This window comes from Jaculus jaculus, unplaced genomic scaffold (assembly GCF_020740685.1).
Source record: "Jaculus jaculus isolate mJacJac1 unplaced genomic scaffold, mJacJac1.mat.Y.cur mat_scaffold_76_1_280829_arrow_ctg1, whole genome shotgun sequence".
In the NCBI taxonomy this organism is placed as follows: domain Eukaryota; kingdom Metazoa; phylum Chordata; class Mammalia; order Rodentia; family Dipodidae; genus Jaculus; species Jaculus jaculus.
The window spans coordinates 21,526-41,229 of record NW_025423510.1 but is presented as its reverse complement, the minus strand read 5'-3'; the positions used below and the strand labels follow the sequence as shown (position 1 = coordinate 41,229).

General features: G+C 44.4%; 2 pseudogenes; one reads left to right on the top strand and one right to left on the bottom strand.

Annotated features, from left to right (window-relative positions):
- The first annotated feature begins 5,211 nt into the window (after positions 1-5,211).
- LOC101608547 lies at positions 5,212-6,944 on the top strand (annotated as a pseudogene).
- An 11,158-nt stretch (positions 6,945-18,102) lies between these two features.
- On the bottom strand, positions 18,103-18,861 carry LOC123457486 (annotated as a pseudogene).
- Positions 18,862-19,704: the final 843 nt, after the last annotated feature.

The following is a 19,704-nucleotide window of genomic DNA, read 5'->3' as shown; positions in this document are numbered from 1 at the left end:
ACCTGGAATTCACTACATAGTCTCCAACTCACAGTGATCCTCCTACCTCTGCCTCCCAAGGGCTGGGATTAAAGGTGTATGCCACCACACCCAGCTTGCCTCCTCCTTTTAAGTAACAAGACATTACATTTTTTTTTAAATTTAAAATACCTGACAAATTATGTCACCACCTCAGAGAGAATTTTGTTGTTTTCAATAATCCTCTATGTAAATTGAAGTTGAACTAGAACATAAACTTACTAATTATATTTATGATATTATGTAACAAAATGTGACATTGTTTACATAAAACTTCAGTTCACCATAGGCTTTAGTTAAACATGTTTTTTTTTTTTTTCCACTTATGGTGCAGGCACTGCAGTGGCTAGGCAGAGATCATCCCTTCCCTGCTTCAGCCCCACCCAGTTCCCAGGCACTCACCCAGGGTCTGGTCTGGTACATGTGGATGTAATGGCCAAGATGACAGCTGGCCCACTGGCCTGAGTCTGGCTACCCAAAGAGGAAAGAAGGGAAGGAGCTCCTGGGACTATTGGAGACCACAGGAAAAGTAGGGGGATACATGGCATGTGAATGGGGTGAGGTTCCATTGTCTGGGCATGCATGAGCCTGCCACTTGACCCGAGCTGCTTTGGAGTGCTTGCAAACCTAACTTGCAGTTTTGCTGCTGCCCTAGTGGAGAAACTTGAAAGCAGATGAAAAGAGTGTGAGGGGAAATTTCCTTCCTGAACTTTTCATTTCCTAGTGAGATAAGCTATGCTACATGTGTGGGTCACATGGATCCACAGAAATCATCCAGGGGGCAACCTGGAGGGCTTCTTCCCAAAAGGAGCTAGCCTCCCTCTCCCTGGTAGAGTTGATTGTAAGGAAAACCCTGAATATATGAATCTGTGATTCCTTTTGGTGGGAAACAATATTATTCATAATAGAAAAAAGGTGTAAAAGCCAAGACTATAATGCAAACCCAAAGTAAAGGAGGAAAAAGAGAAAAATAGTTTCTCTCTGATGGAGAAAACCTGGCTTTCTCTGATGGAGGATGGAGAAGCTGAAACCTGCCAGCCCTCAAAAATGTAGAGGCAAGGCCATATGGGCTGGTATCTCCCAGCCCTTCTGGGAGATCACTCCCCTATCCTGTCCTGTTTCATAGGGTCCCTGTTCAGGCACCAGCTGTAGTTTCCTGTGTCCTTGGGCCAGTGTTGGTCCCCCAAGGTGCCCAGGCAACCATGGTGGTGAGTACGCAAGAATCACTCTTAGGAGACAGACTGAACGGCTCTCTTTAATCAATAGGGAAATGAGTTTATAAGCAGTTGAGGGTCCTAAGGGGATTGGATGTACAAGGTTGCTTGCTGATACCTAATTAATATATGGGGACATACATTCCAGCACATAAGCAATGGTGTTGGGGGAAGGTATAAGGTACAGTGGAATGGGCTGTGCAAATGTGCTGGCTGATACCATATAAGGAGTTTCCTAGGCAACTGGCCAAAGGTCACAGGGTTATGGACAAAGCCTAAGTCTTATCTGAATGTCCAGGTATCCTGTGCTTGGAGAGGGAGTGGGATTACTTCCTGCTGATCTTGGGTTCCAAGATTTTTCCAGGGGTCCAGACTCACTGCAACTCCCAAGAATGGGGGGTTCCTGGCTCACTGCAATCCCTGATAATGGGGGTTGGAGCTCCCCTGCCAGTGGTCCCTGAGATTTGACCTGTGCTTCAGGCTGCTGTGATCACTCCCTAGTCTGAGGCCTTCATATCAGACTGCATAGGTTTGCTTTAGCCCAGGGCCCTTCCTATGTCTGACATTCAAGTATGTCAGCTGCTCATGTTGATCCAGGTTAGGAACCACAGATGAGTGAGATCATGCAACGTTTGTCTTTCTGTGATTGTGTGAGTTCCCTTAGAATGATCTGTTACAGGTTCGACCATTTTTCTACAGATTTCGTTTTGTCATTTTTTTTTTTCTTACTGCTGTGTAGAATTCCATCATGTAGATATACCACATTTTGGTTATCCATTCATCCAATGATGGGCAACTGGGTTGATTCCAGGTATTGACTATTATAAATTGAGCAGCTATAAACTTGTTTGAGCAAATATATCTGTACTGAGATGTGGAGCTTTTATGGTAAATGCCAAACAAGGGAATAATAGGGTCTGTTGGTAGCTCTATATTCATCCTCTTCAGGAGTCTCCATATTGATTTCCATAGTCATTTTAGCAGCTTATATTCCTACCAACAGTGAATGAGTATACCTATTTCTCCACATCCTCCGGGACATTTGTTTTCAGTTTTTACATTTTCGCTATCCTTACTGGGGTATGTTGGAATCTCATATTTGCTTTAATTAGCATTTCCTTAATTGTTAGTTATGTTGAACATTTTATTAAGTGTGTGTTAGCCATCTGTAATTCTTCCTCTGGGAATTCTCTATTTAGTTCTCTGCCTCACTTTTGGAGTGGGGTGTTTTTTTTTATTGTTTAGTTTTTTTGAGTTCTTTGTAGGTTCTAGATGTTAGGTTTCTCTCCATGGGATAGTCATCAAATATTTTCTCCCATTCAGTGTGTAACCTACTGGCTCTGATTATGATATGTTTGTCTGTGCAAAATCTTTTTAGCTTCATGAGATCCCATTGCATGACTGCTTATTTAATTTCCTGGGCTACTGGGGTTTTGTTCAGGAAGTCTTTTCCCAGTCCTGTGTCATAGAGAGTGCCTCCAATCTTTTCTTCCAGTAGTTGAACAGCTTCAGGTCTTATATTGATCCATTTGGACATTGTTTTTGTGTATGGCAAAATAAGTGAGTATAACTTCATTTTTCTACATACGGTCATACAATTTGTTCAACATCATTTGTTGAAAATGCTGTCTTTTCTCCAGTCTACATTATTGGCACCTTTGTTAAAGATCAAGCAGCTGTATTTATGTGACCTAAGGTCTAGGTTGTCAATTCTGTTCCATTGGTCTATGTTTCTATTTTTATTCCAGTACCATGTTGTTTTTGCCATGATAACTTTGCAATATAGCTTTTTTTTCCAGAGGATATGTTTGGATATCTGAGGCCCTCTGCCATTGCATATGAATTTTAGGATCATTTTTTTTCAATAGCTATGAAGAATGGTGCTGGTATTCTTATTGGTATTGTGTTAAATCTGTATATTGCTTTTGGTAGAATTGCCATTTTCACAATATTAAGTCTACCTATCCAGGAGCATGGGGGGGGGGGGGGGCTTTCCATCTTCTCAAATCCTCCTCTATTTTTTTCTTGAGTGTTTTTATGTTTTCATTATATAGGCCTTTCACGTTCTTGGTTTGTGTTATTCCAAGGGTTTTGTTGTTGTTGTTGTTGCTGCTGCTGCTGCTGCTGCTGCTATTGGAAATGTGACAACCTGAGATTTCTTTCTCTGTATATTTGTCCTTTGCAAATAGAAAAGCTACTTATTTGGGGCATTGGTTTTGCATCCTGCCAATTTGCTGAAAGAATTTATCACCTTTAGAAGTTTTGAGATGGAGACTTTCAGATCACTTATATATAGGATCATGTCATCTGCAAATAGGGCTAACTTGATTTCTTCTGTTCCAATTTGAATACCTTTTATTTCTTTATCCTGTAGTATTGTTTGGGCTAGTAATTCTAGTACTATGTTGAAGAGCACTGGTGAGATTGGGAACCCCTGTCTTCTTCCCAATCTCAGTGGGAACTCCTGGAGTTTTTCCACAGTAAGTAGTATTTAGGCTTTAGGAGATTTATATATAGATTTTATTGTGTTGAGATTTAAAACACCATGCCTATTTTTATAGTGTTTTGATCATGAAGTGGTGCATTTTATCAAAGGTATTCTCTGCATCAATTGAGATAATCATGTGGTTCTTATGGTTATGTTTACTTATGTGGTGTATTACATTGACTAATTTCTGTATATTATACCAACACTGCATCCCTGGGATAAAGCCTACTTCATCAAGTTGGATACTGTTTTTTTTCTTTTTTTTTTCTTATGTGTTGTTGAATTCAGTTTGCATGGATTTTATTCAGGATCTATGCATTTAAGTTCATAAGCAATATAGGTTTATAGTTTTTTTTTTCCTTGTTGCATATCTGTCTCTTTTTGCAGTAGGGTGTTTCTAGCTTCATCAAAGGAGTTGGGGAGGATTCCCTGGTCTCTGATTATGCAGAACAGTCTGAGAATAATTTGTTTCAATTCTTGAATGCAGTTTGATAGAATTTAGCTGAGAAGCTATCTGGTCATGGACTTTTTATGGCAGGGGGAGTAGTGGGGGGAGATTTTAGATTACCTTTTCCTTTTTTTTTTTTTTTTACTGTACAAGAATTTATTGTTATTGAATAACATGCACTCCAAGGGCATTCCTAGCTCTGTAGTTTAAAGAGATGAGGACAGTGAACTTATAGACCAAACAGGGAGAACTGAAATACTCCTACACTGAATTATTCCTCTATAAACATGATGGAGTATTTACAAAGAGAAGCAGTGGCAGTGAGCCTCCCAGCCTCCTGTCCCTCCTGCTCTAGCTTCTGTTCCATGGTCTCAAAGCAGGGAGGCACAGTGACAAATTTGTCAAGATCGCCAACCAAAGACCAGCAACCAGCATGTGTGGAGTTATGATGACTTCAAAACCAAAGTACAAAACTCAAGAAGGATTTTGACCTAGATTGGCTTTTTGGAGAGGTTTTGGGAGAAGCCTGGTGAGTCTGTTGTAGGCAAATGTTCAAATTTCCCACCTACATATTCCACAGAAATTGTTAGGTGGTCCTTCGTCTATATCATCCACCCTGCCCCAGGGGAAGGTCCAGCAGCCCCTGAACATAAAGCGGGCAGTGTGGGCAGGCAGCACAAAGAGGCTTCCAGGCTTTAGCATCCTGGACTTCCAGGCTTGACTCTAACACCAGGGAGAGCACACTCTCAGGTAAATGTTCCCTCTGGGTGTATCTTGTTCTCCTCTTACCATCGGTGTGGCTGGGAAGGTTAAGTGATTCCCTCATTGTAGAACTGTCCACATCAACTCTGGACACAAAGCAGACATGAACAGAGTCTTCTGTCATCTCAAAGTCCTCACCTTGCAGGGGTTCAATCTTCCCCTCCCCTCTCAAGCATGCTGGCCATACTGAGCTACAGCCCCATCCTAAGCATCATGTTTTATAGTTTGCTTAAGAAGTTATTCATGGACACACAATGAGTGGGGGGGCACCAGCGCTGGGCATGGCGGAGGCAGACCCCGAGTCGGATCAGATCCGTCTGAAGTGTATCCGTAAGGAAGGTTTCTTCACGGTGCCACCAGAACACAGGCTGGGGTGATGCCAGAGCGTGAAGGAATTGAGAAGCTGAAATGCACTGGCGAGGGCACCTGTGGCATAGTGTATCGGGCCCGGGGCACTCAGACAGATGAAATTGTTGCCCTGAAGAAGGTGCAGATGGACAAGGAGAAAGATGGTATTCCCATCAGCAGCCTGCGGGAGATCACACTGCTCCTGCATCTCCGCCACCTGAACATCGTGGAACTGAAGGAGGTGGTGGTTGGTAACCACCTGGAGAGCATCTTCCTGGTCATGGCTTACTGTGAGCAAGATCTGGCCAGTCTCCTGGAGAATATGTCAGCGCCCTGCTCTGAGGCCCAGGTCAAGGGCATCATGCTGCAGGTGCTTTAGTGCCTTCAGTACCTGCACAGCAACCTCATCATGCACAGGGACGTGAAGGCCTCAAACTTGCTCATGATGGATAGGGGCTGTGTGAAGACAGTGGACTTTGGTCTGGCCCGGGCCTATGGTGTCCCAGTAAAGCCAGTGACCCCCAAGGTGGTTACGCTGTGGTAACAAGCCCCTGAGCTGATGCTGGAAACTACCACCCAGACTACCAGCATCGACATGTGGGCTGTGGGCTGCATCCTGGCAGAACTACTGGCTCACAAGCCCCTCCTCCCTGGCACGTCTTGAGACCCACCAGATTGACTTGATTGTGCAGCTGCTGGGGACGCCAAGTGAGAACATCTGGCCAGGCTTTTCCAAGCTGCCCCTGGCTGGCCAGTAGAGCTTGAGGAAACAGCCTTACAATAACCTCAAGCACAAGTTCCCATGGCTCTCAGGGGTTGGACTGCACCTGCTCAATTTCCTCTTCATGTATGACCCCAAGAAAAGGTGCAGACCTAACCTACAGGCCCCTATATGCCTCTTAGGAGAGAACACTGACCTCTCTCTGTGCAAGGACACCTTGAACCCAAATCCTTAATAATTTTTGTGGTTGGGGGAGGGGTGTCCTAGGGCTTCGTGTGTGCCAAGCAAGCCCTGTACCACTGACTGTACCTCAGCTCAACTGGAATTTTTTGAAGATGGCTTCTCAGAGCATGAGCTATAGGTGTTCTTGTCCCAGACATAGTAGACACTCGGCAACTAGGTGTCCAGAGTGGATTCTGCTCTCTTAGGTATTAAAGCCACTCTGAGCTTCCTATCAGTTTCTAGGTCCCAGACTTCAGTTATTGGAAGTTGAATTGAGGGCTGTTGAGACCATAGTTTCCACTAATGGGCTATTGTTCTTCAGGGAAACAGCAGGGGACTGCCTGGAGAGCTCCTATTTCAAGGGGAAACCCCTATGTGAGTTTGCCAGACCCCCTTCAAGCTTTCCTCTTTGACGGCTTGGCCAGCACCTCTGTAAATGCTGTGTGGGTTTCCAGCACAGGCCTGTGCAAGAGGGACACAGGCATCTCAGGGACACACAAAATGGTCACCAGGGAGGAAGGACTAGCCCAGTGCATGCCCAAATGAGGAACCCCATCATGACCTGGAAGCCTATTGCCTGGGAAGTCATCCCCCAGCACAACACTGAGATGCTCCTCTCCCACAGCCTGTGAGCCAGAGCTCATGCCCACCTTCCCCCACCACTGCAATAAGAGGGCTGCCCCAGCAGCTGTGGAGGGGCAGAGCAAATAATGCAAGCCCTGAGGGCGGGCCCAGCACATTCCTGTGCATCTTCCTGAGTCATCTATCAATAGTGAACTGAGAGGTCCAGCCTGTGCCCTTGGCTCCCCCAGCTGACTCCTGGCTGTTTGCTGTGTGCCCAGATACAGACAGGTGATGCTTGGTAGGAGCTCCATGTCTAGGAGAGACTGGGCAGCATCTTGCCTGTTACTCTCAGTGGGTGGTGGTCTTATCTGATGGTGAGGACCTGCTTCTGGGAAGGAAGTACTGAAATGTCCACTGTCCCAACTCACAGTTCCTACTTGGCCACCCAGGGCTGCCTAGGATATATAGACTGTAGTGAATTGGCAGAGCTAGTGGGGCTCTGGGTGGGAAGGAGGAAATGGTAGATGGGGGCCAACCATGAAAGGTTATTGGAGACTCCCAGAATGAGAGTCCATGGCTCACGCTCAGGAAACAAGTGGTTGGCTCCTGTACCAGGGGTGAAGAGACCAAAAAGTCTTCCTCTCCCTCGCGAGGGAAGAGTGGGGTGTTCTCAGCCCTCTCTGGAACCCAAGGCGAAAAACATGAGTTGCATGCCATGGAAAGGCAACAAGGCCAAATCCGAATCCTTGGAGCTGCCCCAGGTGGCACCCCCAAAAATCTACCATGAGAAACAGTGCTGGGAGCTCTGTGCTGTCCACGCCCTCCACAACGTCTTCCAGGACAGCAATGCCTTCACACAGGTGCTGATGCGCTGTCCAGGGTAGCTGGCGTCCGTCCGCACCACCTGCCCTCTCCTTCCTCCAGCCCACCAGCCCGCCGGTGCCTAGATTACCTTTTCAATATTCATGGATGTGATAGATTTGTTTAGGAGATTAATCTCCTCTGAGGCTAGTTTTTGTAGGTGGTACGTGTCTAGAAATTCATCCATTTCTTCTGTATTATTTAGTTTTGTGAAGGAGAGGTTTTGGAAGTATGGCCTGATGATTCCTCCAATTTCATTAATGTCTGTTGTGATCTCTCCTTGTTCATTTCTGATTTTGTTAATTTGAGACTTATTTTGTTTGTTTTTCTTTTGTTTGACCAATTTGGCTATAGCTTTGTCAACCTTGTTTATTTTTTCAACGAACCAGCCCTTCATTTCGTTGAATTTTTTTAAAATGTGTTCCTAGTTTCAAATTCATTAATTTCCGTTCTAATCTTGATTATTTCTTTCCATCTGGAACTCTTTTTAATTTTAATTTATTTTTGTTTATTTATTTGAGAGCAACAGACAGAGAGAGAAACAGGCAGAGAGAGAGAGAGAATGGGTGTGCCAGGGCTTCCAGCCACTGCAAATGAACTCTAGACGCGTGCGCCCCCTTGTGCATCTGGCTAACATGGGTCCTGGGGAATCGAGCCTTGAACCAGGGTCCTTAGGCTTCACAGACAAGTGGGCTTGACCACTAAGCCATCTCTCCAGCCCTCCATCTGGAACTCTTTAGGTTGGATTCTTCTTGTTTCTTCTGTGCCTTTAGGTGACAGTCAGCTTATTAACTTAGGATCTCTCCCTCTCTGTAAGGAAGGGATTTAGAGCTATGAATTTTTGCTTTATGACTGCCTTCATTTTTTCCCCATAAGTTTTGTTATGTTGTGTTTTCATTATCATTCAATTCTAGGAATTTTATAATTTATTTTTTGATTTCTTCCATGACCCATTCATTATTTAAAAGTGCGTTGTTTAGTCATCAGGAGCTGGGGGAGTTTTGGATATGTCTCTTGTTGATTTCAAGCTTCATAGCATTGCAATCTGACATGATGCAGGAAGTTATCTCAATGTTCCTGACTTTATGAAGGCACTCTTTATGGCCTAATACATGGTCAATTTTGGAGAAGGTTCCTCGGGTTGCTGAGATGAATGTGTATTCTGTGGAGTTGGGGTGGAATATTCTGTAGATATCTATTAGGTCTAGTTCTTTGATTTTGTTGAGCTCTATTATTTCCTTTTGATTTTCTGCTTGTATGATCTTTCTGTTGATGATACTGGGGTATTGTAATATCCAATTATAATGGTGTTGGTGTTTACTTCTGTTTTATTGTTGAATAGATTAAAAAAAAACTGTGATGCACCTGTGTTTGGTGCATATATATTTATGGTTGTGACGTGCTCATGTTGGATCATTCCCTCGATGAGTAAGAAGTAGTCTTCTTTGTCTTTTTGATTACTTTTGGTTTGAAATCTATTTTATCAGATATTACTATAGCAACACCAGCTTGTTTTTTATTTCTATTTGCTTGGAATATCATGTTCCAACCTTTCACCCTGAAGAGGGATCTATCTTTAGTGGTGAGGTCAGTTTCTTGAAGATAGCAGATAGGAAGTTCCATTGTTTTTATCCATCTTGATAACCTGTGTATTTTGATAGGTGAGTTAAGACCCATAATAACACATAAAGTTATTACTATGAGGTTTGAATTAATCCCTGCCATGATGAGGTATTTTATGGCATTTAGTACTTTCTTGTGTTTTATACTATGTAGAGTCTGGTCTATTTTGGTTATTGTGATCTTCTCCTGTTGCCTCTTGAGATTCTTTGTTTGACTATTTATTCTGTGTGTATTCCCTCAATCATTCTCTGTAGGTTTGGCTTTATGTTCATATAATCATAGAGTTGACTTTTTTCATGAAAAAAATTGTCTTTCACTATCTATTTTCAGGCATAATTTTGCTGGGTAGAGGAGCTTAGGGTGGAAGCCATAGTTTTTTCATATTTGAAAGCCCTTCTGGCTTTTAGGTTTTCCACTGAGAAATCTGATGTCATTCTGATGGGATTGCCTTTGTATGTTGTGAATTCTTTCTCTTTTCCTGCTTTTGATACTCTCTCTTTGTTTTCTTTGTTGAGAGTTTTAATGATGATGTGTCTTGGAGAGTTTCTTCTTTGGTTCTGTCTGATCTTCTGTGGGCTTCTTGTATCTGGATAGGCCTCTCTTTTGAGAGGTTCAGAAATTTTTTTTGTAATAATTTTGTTTAATGTGGTCTCTTTGCCTCTGGCCTGAATACTCTCCTTTCTGGAATATCCATGATCTGGAGGTTTGACCATTTTAGGGTGTCCCACAGTTCCATCATATTCCTTTCACTTGATGTTTTTGAACTTAGCAAAGTTTTTGCCCTCCCAATTAATTCCTTATGTCTTGTGCTCCAGGTCAGAGGTTCTGTCTTCCACATGAGTAACTGTGTTGGTGAGAGGTTCTAGAGAGGCTTTTATAATTTCTCTTTGATTTTTGCTTTCTGCTGTGTTATTTTGCATCATAACCATCTCTTTTTTTGTGGTATGATTTCAATTCTAGTTGTGATTTTCTTGATACTTCCTGGAGTTCATTCTTTAATGAACATGTTATTGAGAGCTTCCATTTATTGATGTACCTTCAGTTTATTCATATATATTTGGAGGGTTCTAATGTTTTTTTTTTCAATCAAGTTAAGCCTACTTCCAAAACCTGAACACTCTAAGAGACATTTCTGCTCAATATTATTGATTTAATTGTTGGTTCTTTGATGGTTTGCTTCTAATTCAGTGATTTTTTATTTTTTTATTTTTTTTTTTTGATCAGGGTCTCATTGGTTGTTGTGTTTTCATTTTGTGATTGAATTTTTGTTGATTTCTTTGGTTGCTACCATTGTTAAGACTAGACATTCTTGGTAGAGATCTCTCTGTCTTCTGACTTTTGTTGCTTTTTTTGCATTGTTGTCTACCCATTTTGGGAAGACTCTATTTTATTGAGGAGGAAGCAAATATTTGTCCTTTAACCCATGCACCTTCTGACTCAGGTTAACAGGGATGTTGGTACCCAGTTGCCAGTCATGATATCAGAGCAAAATGCCTGATTCCGCAGCTCCCACTGGGACCACAAGCCTACACAAGCAAGACACATTGGAACCTACCAGGACCAGGGGACTGGGAGGAGCCAGTGAACAGGGATCTTTCTTACTTACTCTATGCTGTGCACTCCAGCACACAGACTGACACAGGGAATGGAGACCAAGGAGGTGAGAGGAGCCCAGAAACAGGGGCCTGGCCTACATACTCCACACTGCAGTGCCTGACTACACACAGACTGGCACAGGGAACCCAGCCCTAGGAGTTTGGAGAAGGGGTCTGGCCTACTCACTCTACACTGCCATGTCCGCCCACACACTGACAGGCACAGGGAACCCAGATCAGTGAGGTGGAAGGAGCCCGGAGACAGGTGTCTGGCCTACTCACTCCATACTGCAGCACCGACCACATACTGTCTGTGCAGGGAACCCAGACTTGGGAGGTGGGAGTATCCTGGACAAATGGGTCTGGCCTACTCACTCCAGATCGCCGCATCCACCCACAGTTTTTGCATGGAACCCAGACTGGGAAGGTATGATTTTTTTTGTGTGTGGCAGGTTCTAGCTCTAGCCTAGGCTGACCTGGAATTCCCCTCCCAAGTGCTGGGATGAGAGGTTTGTGATGGAATAACTGAGAGGTGAAAATATACTTTAACAAATTGGTTTTTTTTTTTTTTCTCATACTGAGAGACAGGCATAAATTTTATGAAAAAAAAATGAGTGCCAGATGTCAGCTTCTTCTCAGAATCCAGATAGTGTGTAGTATGGCCAAGCTGACCAGATTGCCCACCCAACATGTCTTAGGAGAGGATCATGCACGATTTACACATTTTCTCCATCATCTGCTGTCACCCACCCATGTGCCACATGACTTGGATTTTACTGAGTTCCCAAACTAAGAAAAACAAACAAACAAACCAAAACAACAACAACAAAAATTAATTACAGTGTCACACAGAAACTCAACATTTTGCACGAGAACCAACACAGGTACAAATTTGTCCAAAACAAAGGGACTGCAGAGATGGCACAGCAGTTGAGGCACTTGTCTCACAAACCTAATGACCCATGTTCAACTCTCCTAATTCTATGTTAGCTAGATGCACAAAGGTGAGACAAGTGCAGAGTCACACGTGCCAGCTAGGCACTGCAAGCATCTGGAGTTCAGTTGCATTGGCTGAGGCCCTGGTGCACCAGTTCTCTCTCCTCCCCCCTCTCTCTCTCATTCAATTTCTCCAAAAAAAAAAAAAAAAAAAAAAAGGAGATGAGATGAGCAGAGCCTTATGCTGTTTACCATAGTGGTATGGTTGGGAGAAAATGATGTGGACATCTGCTCTGATGTCCAAGGCAGCATGTCAGTCTTATAAGATGCATTCTGGGTTGAGCATATGTCTCCCTGGGTAGCATACTTGTTAGCATGTACAAAACCCTGGCTTCTGTCATCATCATCACCTGATCTGGGCGTAGTGTTATGTGCCAGTAATCTCAGCATTTGGCAGGTGGGAGAAGAAGAGTCAAGAGTTGCAGGTCTTGCTGGAGAGATTTCTCAACAGTTAGGGCACTGGTCTGCAAAGCCTAAGGACCCAGGTTTGCTTCCTCAGGACCCATGTTAAAGGCAGATGCACAAGGTAGTGCATGTATCTAGAGTTCATTTGCAGTGGCTGGAGGCCATGGTGCACACATTTTTTCTCTATCTGACTCTTTCTCTATCTCCTGGAAAATAAAGAAAAAGAAAGGGTTTACCACATTTCCCACCCACGTGTCTGTACATTTCTGCCTACAAACTTACTGTGTCCTTCATTTCTGCCTTGAAGAAGTGTTCTGTCTGCACCTGAAAACTTGGTATGGCATCTCTGGGCTCATAACTTCATGTTATATGTGACATGAACATCAAAAGACATTCTCAAGGTGGGAGAGATGGCTCAGCAGTTAAGGGGCTTACCTGCAAATCCAGAAGACCAAGATTTGATTTCCAAGTTCCCATGTAAAGCCAGATCCACAACGCGGCACATGGGTCTGGAGTTCATTTGCAGCAGCTATAGCCCTTGGCACACCCGTTCATTCTCTCTCTTCCCTCCTTCCCTCCCTCTCTCCTCCTTTATTTCATATAAGTAAATAAGATATTAAAAGAGACCTTTTCAGAAACCCATTGTTACTATGTAGATGTCCTCTCTAGAATGTAGACTTTCCTCCTCCACCCCTAAGACACTATTGACCATCTCATTTTATTTTTATTTTACAATTTTTTTCTACTTCAGGTCTCACTCTAGTAAGGCCGATGTGGAATTCATTATGTATACCCTAAGGATGGCCTCAAACTCACAGCCACAATCATCCTACCTCTGTCCACCCTGTGCTAGAATGAAAGGTCTATGCCTGGCTATCATTTCATTTTAATTTCAAATGTTCTTTCTGTCTCAGTGAACTTACCTGTTTTATATTATCTATATAAATGAAATAAAACACTTCATGACATTTTCTGTTTGACTTCATGCATTCAACACTCACCCATGTTGTACATCAACCATTTTTCTTTTCTTTTCTTTGTGGGTTTTTTTATTTTTTTTTGTTTGTTTGTTTTGTTTTTGGTTTTTCAAGGTAGGGTCCAGGCTGACCTGGAATTCACTATGGAGTCTCAGGGTGGCCTCGAACTCATGGCAATCCTCCTACCTCTGCCTCTCGAGTGCTGGGATTAAAGGCATGCGCCACCACGCCCGGCTCCATTTCTTTATTTCTATATTTCAATGCATAGATGAACCACCTTTTCTTTTTCCTCCTTTTTCTTTTTTAGAGTGAGAGGACAGAGAATTGGCGTGCCAGGGCCCCAGTCACTGCAACTGAACTCCAGAACCTTGTGCCACTTCGTGGGCATGTGCAGTCTTGCACTTGTCTCACCTTTGTGCATCTGGCTAAGTGGCATCTAGATCGTTGAACATGGGTCCTAAGGCTGTGCAGGCAAGTGCCTTAACTGCTAACCCATCTCTCTAGCTCAAACCAAACCACCTTTTCTTAATTATCTGTTGATATACAATTTTCTTTCCATGTTCATTGGCTGTGCCTGTTGCTACAACAAATACTCAGGTACACATTTTTCCTTGAAATCCCAGTAAGGTTTAGGAGGATATATATACCAGAAAATGTACATTTTCTATGTCTGTTTTAAAATGTTTGTGTCAGAGAGAAAGAGAGATTAAGAGGCAGATAGTGACAAGAAAATGGGCACATCAGCACCTTCAGCCATTGCAAAAAAACTCCAGATGCATGTGTCACCTTGTACATCTGGCTTTGCATGGAAACTAGGGAATTGAAACTGGGTCCTTATTCTTGCCAGGCAAGAGCCTTAACTACTGAACCTTCTCTCCAGTCCATATGCTATTTCTTACTTGGTTATTCCACATGTATTTGAATGATTTCAATGCTAGATTCCATTCCTTTTCACCTATATGTGAGGTCAAAGAAGTGATGATTAAGGATATTGGGTATGGAGCTGATAACAGCTGTGGCTTGATGAGTAATTTTGCTCCCACACCTTCTTTTTCATTTAACTAACTCAAGAAAAATCCTAGGCTAGAGAGAAGGCTGAACATTTAAGGTACTTGTCTGCAAAGCCTAAGGACCCAGACCTGATTCCCCAGTCCCCATGTAAAGCCAGATGCATGAGGGGGCGATTGCATCTGGAGATAGTTTTCAGTGGCTGGAGGGCCTGGTGTGCCCATTTTCTATCTAATAAATAATAAAAATAGAAATTTTTATTTATGATATTTGTAGGAAAATGGATGGGTCTGGAAAGGATTCTAGTAAGTGAGGTAACCCAGGCCCAGAAAGCCAAATGCCATATGTGCTCTCTCATATGTGTATCCTAGCTACAGATGATTGGACTTCTGTATGGGTAGGAAGAAAACTCAGTAGCAAAGTCCAGTAAGCTAGAAAAGAGATATAAAGAGAAGACAAAGGTAGGGAGGGGTTACTTAATAGGATGGTGTTGTATATATGTAAGTAGAAGAACAGATTAATGGGGGTGAAAAGGTCCAAGTGAGGTCAGGGGAAGAGATTGAGTAAAGGAAAGGTAGAGAGAAGGCTAATCAAAATCTAAGAGAATTTAAAAAAAAATCATATGGAAACCTACTTTTTGGATAATGGAACACTAAGGAGCGATAGATTGTTGCTAAAAAATTTTCAGTGCCGGGGATGGGATACCTTCCAGTGAGTTGTTGGCAGGGAGGTCCCTGATGCCCCCAAACATTATAGGCTATTGCCGAGGCCCTGGGTTTCCCACCAGGAATAGATGGTAATAGATGGTTAGACCCTATTGCTGAAGACTCCACATACTTGGGCTGCAAGGCCACTGAAAAATCTTGCTGGAACTGAGCTGATAACCTCCTCCATGTAGACCAGCTGACAGAAAGCTGAAAGAAGCCATTCTGCATGCAGTTCAATGGGAGAAAGAGAAATCACCAGTGAAGATCTTCAACAGTGGACACTGCAAGCCTTATATTTTGCTAGCCAGGCCAAATGAGGCAACAAGGACAATAGTGGCATGTCTGTAATGGTGGAAACCAACTGCCGTCTAATTGGACTGGGTGCCTGCTCCATGGGAGGGAATACATCCCTGATACTGAAAACTTAAAACAGGGTTAGTCATAAGCCCTAGGGGTGTGTGTGTGCGTGCGTGCGCGCATGCGCGCTCATGAGAGATATTGACCAGAAATTTTCTTTTCTTGTAAGGTTTATGAGAGGGATTTGGCAAACAAGATTATGCAGGCCTTCTGAAATAAGTCAAGAAGTACTCTTTCCATTGTTTTCTGATGTCTGCTGCTGTCTGGCTAAATGTATATACTATGCTTATCAAACTGCCCAGTAAGCACTTCTCTTAATGTTTAATACCCTTATATTAATGCTACTCTCACTTTTGGTAGAGAATCTTCTCTTTTAAGATGGCAGTGACAGAAGTGCTCTGTACTGCAATATCTCTAGCACACCTTCCAAGGCTCATGGTCTGTTGCAGAAGAGGTGGCGGAAAGAATGTTCTTCCAACGTGCTCCCCCAGACACAAAATGGCCTGGTTATCCATGATCTCACAGTGTCTGACACTACCTACACAAGACCATCATAATAGGAGGAAAAGATCATGACATCAAAATAAAAGAGAGACTGATTGAGGGGGGGAGGGGATATGATGGAGAATGGAATTTCAAAGGGGAAAGGTGGGGGCCGGAGGGAGAGCATTACTATCGGATATTTTTTATAATCATGGAAGTTGCTAGTTAAAAAAAAAAAATGGGGCCAGGCGTGGTGGTGCATACCCTTATTTCCAGCACTCATGAGGCAGAAGTAGGAGGATCGCTGAGAGTTTGAGGCCACATTGAGACTACATAGTGAATTCCAGGTGGGTCTGTGCTAGAGTGAGACCCTACCTTGATAAGAAAAAAAAAAAAAAAAAAACAGAAAAATTTGGAAAAAAAAGATATTTTTAAAAAGTAGTAACTCTTTTTCTTTTTTAAACTAGAATCTTGCTGTAGCCAAGGATGACCTGGAAATTCACTAGGTAGTCTCAGGGTGGCTTCGGACTCATGGCAATCCTCCTACCTCTCTTGCCCATGTAGTGGGATTAAAGACATGTGCTACCATACCCAGCAAGATGTAACATTTTTTAAAAAATTTTGTATTTATTTGAGAGCAACAGACAGAGACAGAAAGAGGCAGATAGAGAGAGACTTGGCGTGCCAGAGCTTCCAGACACTGCAAATGAAGGCCAGATGCGCACCCCGTTGTGAATCTGGCTAACGTGGGTCCTGGAGACTCAAGCCTCGAACCAGGATCCTTAGGCTTCACAGGCAAGAGCTTAACCGCTAAGCCATTTCTCCAGCCCAAGATGTAACATTTTTGCTCTTGGAATTTATGTATAAAGAACACACTCACAAATGCACCCACCTCTATATCCCACATTGCACAAAATGGCAAAAAAGACATGGGATTTTCTTAGACAAATACTTATTTATCAATTTCTCTCTTCAGCCGCCCTTGCACAGGTGGGTTTCAGCATCCTCCTGGTGTCAAATTAGCTTCAGTCCTCTTGGATGAAAGCACAGGGGAAAGTTTTCTTTCTCTATGACCTCATCTGATTTCTTTATCTCCTATAGCTCACTGGAGTGATTTTCTTTTTTAGTAATCAACAGGTTTTATTTTCCTACTGAAACTGAAACTGTCTATGGTTCTCAGAGCTAAAGGTCCAAAGCTAGTCAGCATTTTTCTTCAGAGCCCAAAGGAGGGGCAGGAGCAAGAGACAAGATGAAGAGCATGTCTGAGCCACCAGGAAGAGGCTGGCAGGGTCACTTTCCCTCTTCCTTCCAGTGAGCTACAAACTGGATGGGAGACAACACCAAGGGGACCAAGTGTGGGGGTGACTGGAGGAACATTGAAGCCCCAGCGAGGAGAAAAGTCATCAAGCTCCAGACAGCAGGGCAGCCTGCCAGCAAGGAAGGAGCATGAGGCAAGCCCCAGCTCAGCTTGGAGAAGAAAGACATTGAGCCCAGAACAGAACAGAACAGAACAGAAGGGAGCCTCCCAGCACCTGGGGCTATGGTGGAGGAAGGAGCAGAATGGGGAGCACACAGCGGGCTGGGGGTTAATTTTTTTTTTTTTGGAATTTTCTTTTATTAAATAAAAACATTTTCTAAAAAATGTGTCTTTATGTCTGGGTGATCTATCTGACTGCAGGCTGGACTTGAGCACTGTGGGAAGAAGGAAGAGGGCAGCAGGGTCCCCCTCCCTAGGTCACCCCACCTCAAGAGGGTTAGATGTTCAAAGCTCCCACAGAATAGGTGAGTCAGCCCTTCAGGTGTCAGCTCTCTCCAGGTCCTTGGCCCTAACAACTGGGAAGCCTCAAAGTCTTCTGATGACAAACTACTCCCAGAACTCCTGGGGTCAGCAAAAGAAGAATGGGAATTGTCAATCAATAAGAATTTATAGAACAGAGGCCCTTTCCCACACCTGTCCCCTATTTCCTGAATCTAGGCAGACGGGACAATAGTTACGGGAACAGGGGACAGGAGCTGAGGAGAAACCACCTGGATTCCCCCCCACACACACACTGGAGTTTACGCTCAGTCACTTCCACTCCTGGCCCAACCCAGCCCAAAGCATAGAATGCCTGTGTGGGACGGGAGAAATCAGGAAATGGAAATAGGAGCCCAGACCCCCAACAGAAGCCCTGGGAGACAAGTCTAAGCAGGAGACACAATGGCCTCACCTCATCTCAGGGCACAAAAGGCATGGCCCAGACTGGGATCGGATCGTGGGGTAGAGGAGGGACCTGAGGGTGCGGGCAGGTCAAGAGCAGGTTGGGTGGGAAAAGATTTCCCAGTTTGCAGGCCATGGCCAGTTTCCCCAGTAGCACCCAGACAGCAGCAGGAATGGGGCAGGGGCTCCTCTTGAAACATTGGTGGCTACAGGCTCTCATGATCTCTGACGCCAGGTGCCTCAGCCTCTTCCTCCTCTTCCTCTTCCTCCAGAGGCCCCCGGCCAGAGACGGGGTCAGAGGGGGTGCCATTCTTCTTTACCTCCACCAGAAGGGGTCTCTCACCCTCCAGGGTGGCCACTTCCTTATCCTCTCCTTCAGGGTCTTCTGACTCCTTGGGACGTTTCGGGGAGTCCTCCAACAGGTCCCCTGCTCTCCTCTTCAGCGCCCCCTTCTCATTCTTCTTGGCCGGCTCATCGATGGCCAGCTTCCCTTCTTCCTCACTGCTGCCCTCCCTATTGCCCTTCTTATTGCCATCACCCTCGGGGGGCTTCCAGATCTGGCTCCAGCTCCGGCTCTTCCACTCTGCTGATTTTCTGGGAAGACTGGTAACCAGAGGAGGCCCTTTCCTCTTGCTGGGCTTGCCTAAACTTCTCCTTGGACTCCTCGTAAGGGAAGAGGTCTTTGGGGCCCAGGAATGCCTTCTCATGGGTCCCCCCCAAAAAGACTTGTTATTTGTTGGCTGTGGATTTCATGGCTGCCTCAGGCATCTCATCAATCCGGGCCGGCCAGTGCAGGTAACCCTTCATCTTGGCGAACACCAGGTCCCCGCATTTGTACTCCTTTTGCCGGGTGGATCGTGACATGGCGGGGTTGCCGGAGCCCGCACAGGGTGCGAAGCGCAATCGCGCGGTACTACCCCCCACTCCGCCATCCGGTGGTGGCCCCGGCCCGAGCTCCGGCGCTGCCGCAGCGTCTTGGATGGGAGGTAGGGACGGAGGGGAGGCGGCCCCGCGGGGCACGGAGCTGCGCTGCTCCTGCGGGTTTTTTGTGTTTGAAATTCTATTGCTCCCTCCTGGGCGCCAGGTCTCTTCCTCTTCCTCCTCCTCCTCCTTCCCCCCTCCCGCGGCCCTTCGATGCTCGCCTGGAGTGATTTTCTAAATCATGGTTCCTGGGCTAGAGAGATAGCTTAGCAGTTACGTGGTTGCCTGCAAAGCGTAAGAACTCATGTTCGACTCTCCCAGATCCCATGTAAGGCAGACACAGTAGGGTGAGGCAAGTGCAAATTCCCAAATGCCCACTATGTGGTGCAAGCATCTGGAGTTTGATTGTATTGGCTGAGGCTCTGGTACACAAATTTTTTCTCTCTAAAATAAAAATAAATAAATCATGGCTCTTTTTCCCCTCAAAACAAAAACAACAAAACAGTTGATTCATTCTAATGCCCTGTCCTTTATCCCTTAAATGTCTGTTTCTCTATCTTCCATCTAATGATGCTTCTCTACCATGCCCCATGGTTCTGGCCTACCTATGTAAACATTTTCAAGGAAAAACAAGTTGACAGGACATACCTGGAGACTTTTTGTCATGTACCTATGCCTATTTTTTTAAATATCGTTTTCCTAAATATTTTATTTATTTGTTACAGAGAGAGAGAGAGAGTGGGGGGAGAGGAAGGGAGAATGGCACACCAGGGCCTCCAGCCACAT